A 10512-nucleotide genomic window follows, 5' to 3' on the forward strand; every position below is an offset into this window, starting at 1 on the left:
GTAGATTAGAATAGCAGGACTCCAGAGAGAACAGAAAACAGTTGGGAGAAATCTCAAGGCAGAGTGTGTGTGGGAGTCCTGCCCCCCCCCCCCGCCCCCGCTGCTCCATGCCCCGAGGTGGTGTGGACAGAGCAGAAGAAGCCCCAGGCGCTATGGACAGCTCCATTAGTCCAGATTCCACGTGGGGAGCAACAAGGTTCTGTGGACTGCTGCATATTCTCGCCAGGGGCCAAGGGGCAAAAATGAGGATGTCTGCCTTTACATAGAACGGTGGGAGGGGCAGCATGGGTCAGACACCGGGTGGTACTCCAGGTGGTTGGCAACACCTGGCAGAAACAAGAAGTATCACTGCCCAGGTGAGGAGCCACCCAAGTGTAGCACCCTGTGTCCACTTCCTCTCTTGCCAAAACCCTCCAGCTCACCACCAGCCTCATCTACTAAGGCCAGGGCACAAGTGAGACTTAATATCAATTGGGACAATGTGAATGATGTTGAGTCTTCTGACCTAAGAACAAAACACACCTCTCCATTTCTTCAGATCTTTCATTTCTCTCCGTAATGTTTTGTTTGTAGGTCTTGTACCTCTTCTGCCTGATTTATCCCTAATCATTTAATGTTTTTGATGCTATTGTAAGTAGTAGTATTATTTAAATTTTTATTTCAGATTCTTCATCTTTAGGATATAGAAACATGACTGAATTTTATATTTTGGCCTTGTATGCTGCAACCTTATCAAACTCACTTCTGAGTAGCTTTTTTTTTTTTTTTTGTAGGTTCTTTAGAATTTTCTACATATGTGATCACACCATATAAAAACAAAGGCAGTTTTACTTCATCCTTTCAAATTTTGATGCCTTTCATTTCTTTTTTCTTTTTTTGCCCTACTGCATTGGATAGAACCTCTAGTACAGTGCTAAATAGAATCTGCAGGAGTGGACGTGCTTGCCTTGTTCTTGGTCTTAGGGGAAAACATTCAGTCTATCACCATGAATAATGATGTTAGTGACATATTTTTTTTGTAGATACCCTTTATCAGGCTTGAGGAAATTCTCTTCTACTCCTAGTTTGCAGAAAGTTGGCGGTTTTGTTTTTTGTTTTAAATAATCAAAAATGGGATCCCTGGGTGGCGCAGCGGTTTGGCGCCTGCCTTTGGCCCGGGGCGTGATCCTGGAGACCCGGGATCGAATCCCACGTCGGGCTCCCAGTGCATGGAGCCTGCTTCTCCCTCTGCCTGTGTCTCTGCCTCTCTCTCTCTCTCTGTGACTATCATGAATAAATAAATAAAATCTTTAAAAATAAATAAATAAATAATCAAAAATGGATGTTGGATTTTTATCAAATGATCTTTCTGCATCTAATGGGTGATCATGAGGTTTTTTTTGTTTTTTTGTTTTGTTTTGTTTTTTTTCCTTAGTTATGGCAAATCTTGTTGATTTTTCCTGGGATAAATTTCACTTGGTCATGATGTAGGAGGAGGATGGAGGATGAAAGCCTGTGCCCATCTTGTTGAGTTTGAGGAATGTGTTCAAGGCACAGATAAGGGTGTTGGGTGGGGGGGATGATTGGAGATTTACAGCCTAGAGTAGAGACTCTGGGGTTATAATCTGGGCTCCTCTACTCTGTTTCCTCTCTGTCTTAACCCCAGGGACTTTACTCATTAGGGAATCTCCATATACTTCTGCCAAAACAAGAACTTCCCCTTGGGTCATAATAGCCTAGTCCTCAGGGCAAAGGAGAGGAGCTGTTGTTTCCATTCTCCAACCCAGCCAGGGCCCAGCATCGCCATGTAACTCCCTTTCCACAAACTTTTGCTGGCCTTGAAGGCTGTTTTGCTGCCTTACTGTTGCTACAGGGTAGGCACTGAGCCAAGGAGGGCTAGACTGGCAGAGGAGGAGGACCCAGAAGCTCTGCTCAGCCCACCCTCTGCTGGAGATGCCTGGTTCTGCTACCCCACCCGCACCCCATATATGGTGCCCTCACCAGCTCTTGCTATTTTCTGCTGTCCAACAATTTCACTTGTGGGTCTCATTTCAGTGACATCTCCACTGTCTGGTGAGGCTGATAGATCCGGCTATTAATTCTGCTTTGCCTAAAATAGGGGCCAATATCCATATTTCAGGAATTGGGTCTACAACAGAACTTAACTGTAGTACTAGATGCATAAAGATAATGGAGCAATATCTTTCAGGTGCTGAAGAGAAAGGAATCTGAACTTGAATTCTATACTTGGCCAAATTATGGGTCACACTTCTGAAGCCTCCCACAAGGGAAATGCTTAGCCCCTAATGCCTTGTATGTCAATGCTATCGTTTCAATCTTTGGTAGTGTCTGACTTCACATTAAGAAACCAAACCAAAAAGTAATTCAAAACCACTGATTACATAAAACAAATCAAAATTCGATACTTTGAGAAGTTAAAATGGAGGGAGAGATTATTAGTTCTTTTGTAATTAAATTACTGTTTCTTTGTGAAGCTGTCAAATAGAGGAGTATTGGTTTTAAACTAAACACCACCCCAAGCCCTTTCTGTTAATAGGCTTCTGTGTCTGCTTCCAGGATTTTCATGCACATTTAAATGTGTATATACATGCCCATGGCATGTATGTGTGTCTGTGTGTTTTACATGAATTGTATCATGTGGTATATGTTTTGTAACCAGCTCTTTTCTTTTAGCAACATATCTTTCTATATGGCTACATATAAACCTCCCTCATTAGTTTTTTTTTAAAAGGTTTTATTTATTTATTCATTCATGAGAGAGAGACAGAGAGAGGGGGGGGGTGCAGAGACACAGGCAGAGGGAGAAGCAGGCTCCATGGAGGGAGCCCCACGCGGGACTCAATCCCGGGTCTTCAGGATCAGACCTGGGCTGAAGGCGGCGCTAAACCGCTGGGCTGCTGGGGCTGCACCTCCCTCATTAGTTTTAAAGGCTGCATAAAACACCATCATGTGCACCTACCACAGTGTGGCAAATTTTTTTTTTTGGCTTGTTTCTAGTCTTTTGGTTGTGGCAAAGGAGGCTGAAATGAACACTCCTGGGCAGGCATCTTTGTGCTTTCCTAAGAATGCATGCCAACGACACATTTCTTCTTGGCAGTAGAATTGCTGAGTCAGAGCAAATGTACATTTTGGATTTTGACTGACATTGCCAAATTACCATCCCATGGCATGGGGCCAACCTGCACTTATTTTTTCCCACGTTGACTGGTGCTGGCTTTATCAGCCTTTTAAAATTTTAACTAATCCGATTGGTAAAGATGCTGTTGAATTCTTTAGTTTGATGCTTCATAGTTTTAGTGTTTTTTTGTAGAATTTTGTCTCATGGACACCTATTCCCCACCCCCACCCCCACCACCAATAACTACAGGTATAAAGGGGGGTTAATTGAAAAACCATTAAACACTTGTATACTCATATAATTTGACTTGTCTTTACCTTTGCAATACTACCCTAAACAAATTTGGGAACTATTTGAAACAAACAAAAGCTTGAATTTTTATTTTATTTAATTTTCAAAAATATTTTATTTATTTATGAGAGACCCAGAGAAAGAGGCAGAGACATAGGCAGAGGGAGAAGCAGACTCCCTGCAGTAAGCCTGATGTGGCACTCGATCCCAGGACTCTGGGATCGTGACCTGAGCCAAAAGACACTCAACTACTGAGCCACCTGAGCTCCCCTAATTTTTTTTTAAACCTTGTTCATTAGAGAGTGCAACATTTCTAGAATGGTGGGTTAAGAATGTCCAGTGTTTATCAGACCTATGAATCTGCCTTCTAAGTATGCTTCCAAAAGGAGCATACTAAAATTTGTTATCATAAGGAAAGAGAATACTTAGATATTACAAGTTCTGTGGAGAAAATTAATGACAAAATTTACACACTTACTTCAAAAAGGAAGTACTCAGGAACAAGCCTAACAAGGAGGTAAAACAGTAACACTTCAATGAAGAATATAAATATAAAAGTAGACTTAAGTAAAATGATATACTGTTTTATTCAAGGATGTAAACCCTCAGAGTAATTTGTGAATTTCTTTGCATCCCCACTACCCAGAACAGTGCTGGCACATAAGTGCTCAGTAAATACATGTTGAACAAATGAATGTACATGAATAGGAGACAAATATATATTTTTTAGATTTTATTTATTTATTTATTTATTTATTTATTATTTATTTATTTATTTATTTTAATGAGAGAGAGTGTGTGTGAGCACAGAGGGAGAGTCAGAGAATCTCAAGCAGACTCTATGTTTAGTGTGGAGCCCTACACAGGGCTAGATCTCCTGACCCCAAGATCATGACCTGAGCCAAAATCAAGAGTCTGATACTTAACCAACTGAGCCACCTAGGTGCTCCAGGATGACAATACCTTAAAGATGTCAATTGTTGTCAGATTTGTGTATAAATTAAATATAATAACAATAAAAATCTCAATAGCATTTCACATGGAACTAGACAGTCAAAAATTCATAAGAAAGAGTAAATACATTAGAATGTTAACAGTTCTTTTTTTTTTTTTAAGATTATTTATTTCTTTGAGAGAGACAGAGATAGGGACAGCACAAGCAGGAAGGAGAGGGGGAAGCATGCCCCCTGCAGAGCAGGAAACCCAATGCAGGACTATCCCAGAACCCTGGGATCCTGACCTGAGCCGAAAGCAGCTTCTTAACCGACTGACCTACCCAGGTGCCCCAGAATGTTGTAGATTCTTTCAAAAAAGAATGAGGAAGGAAATTTATCTTAATGAAAATCAAAACATGTCAAAAAGTTATGGTAATTGCAATGAAAGGCACTGACACAGGAATCAATAGTAGATCAGTAGAATAGAGTACTCTAGAAAAGACACACATTTATGGTAACTGAGTAAAGGTAGTATCTTATTTCAGTGAAGAAACAACAGATTATTCAACCAAAGGCATTGGGACAATTGGTTATCCATTTGGAAATGAATGAAAGTAGCTCACTATTGCACTGTACACTTACGCTATTCACACACACAAAAATCCAGATGCTTTCGTGATCTAAATGTGAAAAATCAAAATACCCAGGAATGGCACTGCTGGGGATTTACCCCAAAGATACAGATGCAGTGAAACGCTGGGACACCTGCACCCCAATGTTTATAGCAGCAATGTCCACAATAGCCAAACTGTGGAAAGAGCCTCGGTGTCCATCGAAAGATGAATGGATAAAGAAGATGTGGTTTATGTATACAATGGGATATTACTCAGCCATTAGAAATGACAAATACCCACCATTTGCTTCGACGTGGATGGAACTGGAGGGTATTATGCTGAGTGAAGTAAGTCAGTTGGAGAAGGACAAACATTATATGGTCTCATTCATTTGGGGAATATAAAAAATAGTGAAAGGGAATAAAGGGGAAAGGAGAGAAAATGAGTGGGAAATATCAGTGAGGATGACAGAATATGAGAGACTCCTAACTCTGGGAAACGAACAAGGGGTGGTGGAAGGGGAGGTGGGTGGGGGTTGGGGTGACTGGGTAACGGGCACTGAAGAGGGCACTTGACGGGATAAGCACTGGGTTATGCTGTATGTTGGCAAATCGAACTCCAATAAAAAATATATACAAAAAAAGAAAAATCAAAATATAAGAATATACAGAATATGTTTATGATCTTGAAAAAGGGAGATCATTTTAAACAAGTCTGAAAAGGAAAATCCATAAAGGGAAAGACTGATAAATTTGGCCACCTCAAAATTAAGACCCTCTATCAGGGTGCCTGAGTGGCTCAGTGGGTTGTCTGGCTCTTGATTTTAGCTCAGATCATGATCTCAGGGTTGTTAGATGGAGCCCTGTGTTGGGCTCCTCATTGGGCGTGGAGCCTGCTTAAGACTCTTCCTTTCCTTCTCTCCCTCCCTCCCTCCTCACCCGCTCCCTCTCTAAAAAAAATAATAAAAAAAACTAAGACCCTGTAAAAAACATAAGTGAAAAAGGACAGACTGGAAAAATATTAACAAAATGCATAACAGCTAACAGATTAATTTCACTTCAGAATATATGGTAAATTTTACAAATCAATAAAAAGGATGACAATCCGATAGAAAAATGGACACTAAGCATAGGAAATTTACGGAAGAACTAATACAAATAAAAATATGCTGGCTATTAATTAAAGAAATAAAAATTGAGGGATCCCTGGGTGGCGCAGCGGTTTAGCGCCTGCCTTTGGCCCAGGGTGCGATCCTGGAGACCCGGGATCGAATCCCACATCGGGCTCCTGGTGCATGGAGCCTGCTTCTCCTTCTGCCTATGTCTCTGCCTCTCTCTCTCTCTCTCTCTCTCTGTGTGTGACTATCATAAATAAATAAAAATTAAAAAAAAAGAAATAAAAATTGAATTGATGTGATTCCAATCTTTGCCCTGGAGAATTTTGAGAAGTCTGGAGGACAGTTTGGTAATATCTATTTATTAGAAATTCTAAATGCACAAAACCTGTGGCTTTATTCTCAGCCTTTACGCCCTGGAGAATAGTGTGTGTGTGCGTGTGTACAAAGGCCTCTTGCTACACTGTTTTTAATAGTGAAAAAATGTAAATGTCAGCTTCCATCCAGAGCAGAATGGTCACAGAATGGAGGTATAGCTCAACTAAAGAATATACGTAAAAGTTAAAAAAAAAAAAAAAGTGAGACTGTTTTCTAAGTAGTACACATAGGTCTGCAAGGCGTAGTTGAGCGAGAAAAGCATATTGCGCGGCAAAATGTATAATGTGGTATCATTTATGGAAAAATGAAGGAGAATGTTTCCTACAGATCCATACCATGAATGAATGTAAAGTAAAAGGTCGGGAAGGACAAACACAAAAATGACCGCGGTGTGTACGTCTGAGGAGTGGAAGAACGAGACTGGAATGAGGCATCGCGCAATAACCCTCATCTACAGGGAGCGTCCGCAGGATTTGTGAGATTTTTATTTTATTTAAAATATGTCCGAGTATTACCTGTACAATTCAAAACTAATTCTTTAACATGCAAAGAGCAAGAAAAGGTCTCTGGGCCGAGGGCAATTGCTGCACCTGAGGACTCATGGCCCCCCGCCCCCCACACCGCCTCCGCAGCTCCCGAAGCCTCTTTCCCTCCAACCACGCACACACAGGAAATCTGGCAGCAATCCCAACTGAACCGTTTCCTAAATAGTATTAAGAAAGAACAAGCTGTTTTGCAAGCAGTAGCAGAGAGCCCGTTATCCCACAGGCAGTTGGACTTCACCCTAGGGGTGGGGATGTTTGGGGAAGGTAAGTGGGGAGAAGGCAGGGCAGCAGGTTGTGGGGGCGGGATGCTCCCTCAAAGACTGTAGTCTGGAGACGTAGCAGTTGCCGCAGTGCCCCCTAGAGAACACCCCCAGCACGGTGACCAGGGGGACCTGGCGGAGGCAAGGCTTGTCTGCAATATTTCCTCCAGCAGATATGTTCTCCCTCTGGCTGCCCTGCATGTGAGAAGCCCTCTGAGCCTCAGATACACCCGGGCCACACCAACAAGGCCTACCCAGGGGACCCCACATGGGCGGCCTTGCAGTAATGCCTGTTGTCATTATTAGTTGACTGGTCACATGGTAAAGTCCCGGAGCATCTCAAGCCTCTGCACTGAAATGCAAGCCCACAGCCCCAGCCCTGAGCCAAAGGCAGGTGGTTTGGGGACTGTTGAGGATTCTTGAAAATTTTCCCACCTCCACATTGGTAGTGAGTAAAGGGCATTTGGACATCATTCTTTGAAAAGGTTTTATCTTAAAAAAAAAAAAAAAAAAAAAAGGCAGCCCGGGTGGTTCAGTGGTTTAGCGCCACCTTCCGCCCAGGACGCGATCCTGAGACCCGGGATCTAGTCCCACGTGGGGCTCCCTGCGTGGAGCCTGCTTCTCCCTCTGCCTATGTCTCTGCCTCTCTCTCTCTCTCTCTCTCTCCTCTCTGTGTTTCTCATGAATAAATAAATAAAATCTTAAAAAGAAAAGGCTTTAGCTTTTTATTTATTTAGTAAATTTTATTTATTTATCCATGAGATACACATAGAGAGAGACAGAGACACAGGCAGAGGAGCCCAATGCAGGACTTGATCCCAGGACCCCAGGAGCTAAGGTAGACGCTCAACCACTGAGCCACCCAGGCTCCCAGATTTAGCTTTTTAAACATTCATTGCCTCATCGTCACCTGTGAGAAAGCAAGGCCGACCTGTCAACCCCTGCCTCTGAATCACAGCCCAGCTTTCAGCCTCTTGACCTGCCACCCCACTGTGCAGTGCCACCTCACTGACAGAGGCCACCCTCTACTCTGCTGAGGGAATGTTCTAAAATGTACCTCTGTACCCTTCACAGCCTTCATGGCTCCTTGCAGCCTTCAGGACAAGAACTTCTCAATAAATCAGCAAGAGTGTTAGGTTCCAGGCCCTGTCTCCCTGACCAACCTCGCCCTGCTTAATCCTTGCCCCCAAGTTAGAACTGTCTAAATGGAGCCCACTTGTGTCAAGGCTGTTGCCATGTCATTTTCTGGGCCCAGAATACTCCTCCTCCCTGTGTCAACTTCTAAACATTCTTAAAAATTGTCTCAAGCACCAACTCCTCAAGAAAGCCTTCCTAGGTACCAGTTGGTCCAAGTGCTGTTCTTTGATGCTTCCAAAGAACCCTACTCAAGGCTCTTACGGCCCATTAATTTGCCTTTCTGTCTTCTCCTATGCATTGCTTGAGGACGAGGCCTGCTGGTCGCTTGCAGGGGATGCCCAGTGACTAGCACAGTGCAAGAGCCATGTGCAAGGGCTCAGTAAATACTTGTTGAATAAATGCCCGAAAGAAAGGTCATAAATAGGAGGCAGAGGCCACTGGGGAATGAGTGCTGGTGTGGGAGGCAGATAAACCATAAGAGACTCTGAACTCTAGGAAACAGACCAAGGTGTGCTGGAGGGGAGGTGGGGTAAGGGGATGGGGTAACTGGGTGGTGGGCATTGGGGAGGGCACATGATGTGATGAGCACTGGATGTTAGATGCAACTGATGAATCACTAAATTCTATCCCTGAAACTATTACACTATATGTTAACTGAATTTTTTAAAAAACTGAGTTTAAATAAAGAATTTTTTTTAAGTATGCTGGTGTGGAAGTCAGGAGACCTAACAGATTATTCTGAACTCTGCCACACTGTAGTCTTTGGCACAGACACTTCCTTCCCTGGCTCTTTCTCATCTGTGCTGCAAGGGGCTTGTATTAAATGTCTCCTCCTGAGCTTTGACAATCCCCCTAAAAGAGTAGAAGGATGGTAATTGTCAGGGTTGATGAGGGCAATGGGGAAAAGGTGCTCTCATGCATGGCTAACGGGAGGGTGAGATACAATCGTCATAGGCCATTTGACAATTTTTTTTAAAGCCTTAAAAATGTTGATACCTGGGAGTGCCTGGGTGGCTCAGTCAGTTAGATGTCTGCCTTTGGCTTGGGTAGTAACCCCGGGGCCCTGGGATGGAGCCCTGCATAAGGATCCCTGCTTGGCGGGGAACCTGCTTCTCCCTCTGCCTCTGCCTGCCACTCTCCCTGCTTGTGCTCTCTCTCTCTTTCTGTCAAATAAATAAAAATCTTTTAAAAAATGATACTTAAATATGCAGCAATTTTACTTCCAGGACTTCTTGCCTAAGGAAATAAATGAAGATGTGACAGATTTAACCCCACAGACATTGATCCTAGCACTGCTTATAACACTGAAAATAGGAAATACCCAAGTATCTAACAAGAGGGGATTAGTGGTTAAATCCTAGTGCTTCGTGCAAAATATTATGCAGATATAGATATGAACTAAGTATATATTTGTTGACAGAGACATTCAGGCTAAACTGTTAAGTACTAAAACTAGGTTGTAAAGCAATATTTAAAGGATGTTTTTAATCACCATTTAAAATACATAGTATATCTACATTGTTATTATTGCATCAAATTATTAAATGGGGTTATAATATGAGTAGTGGGGTCATGAGAAATTATTTTCTTCCTGCTTCTTATTTGTATGAGAAATGACAAGCCTGGAAAGGAAAAAATTTACCTGTATCCTCACTTAATCATGAGAAATTTTGGTTTATTTTTATTTTTTCTTGTGTTCTCTAACTTTTCATTATAGAAATAAATTACTTGTAGGATTAAACAAGTATTTTCTTTTTTAAAAAATTATCTATTTATTTGAGAGAGAGAGAGAGAGCACAAGTGGGGGCAGGGTATCAGAGGCAGAGGGAGAAGCAGTCTCCCCACTGAGCAAGGAGCCTGATGTGGACTCCATCCCTGGACCCTGAGATCATGACCTGAGCTGAAGGCAGACACTAAACCAACTGATCCACCCAGGTGCCTCTAAAAAAATATTTTCAAAGGTACAAAATTCTGGAAGCTGATTCACCAGGAGCCACTTGTCCACGTTCACACAGAGCAAGTCACTGACAGAGCAAGGCTGAAATAATGGCCTCCTCTCTCATGGGCTCCACTTGGCTCCATTTCCTGCAGATGACAGGATCTGCGGGCATACCCGGAAG

This window comes from Canis lupus, chromosome 16 (genome assembly GCF_048164855.1).
Source record: "Canis lupus baileyi chromosome 16, mCanLup2.hap1, whole genome shotgun sequence".
Taxonomy (NCBI): domain Eukaryota; kingdom Metazoa; phylum Chordata; class Mammalia; order Carnivora; family Canidae; genus Canis; species Canis lupus.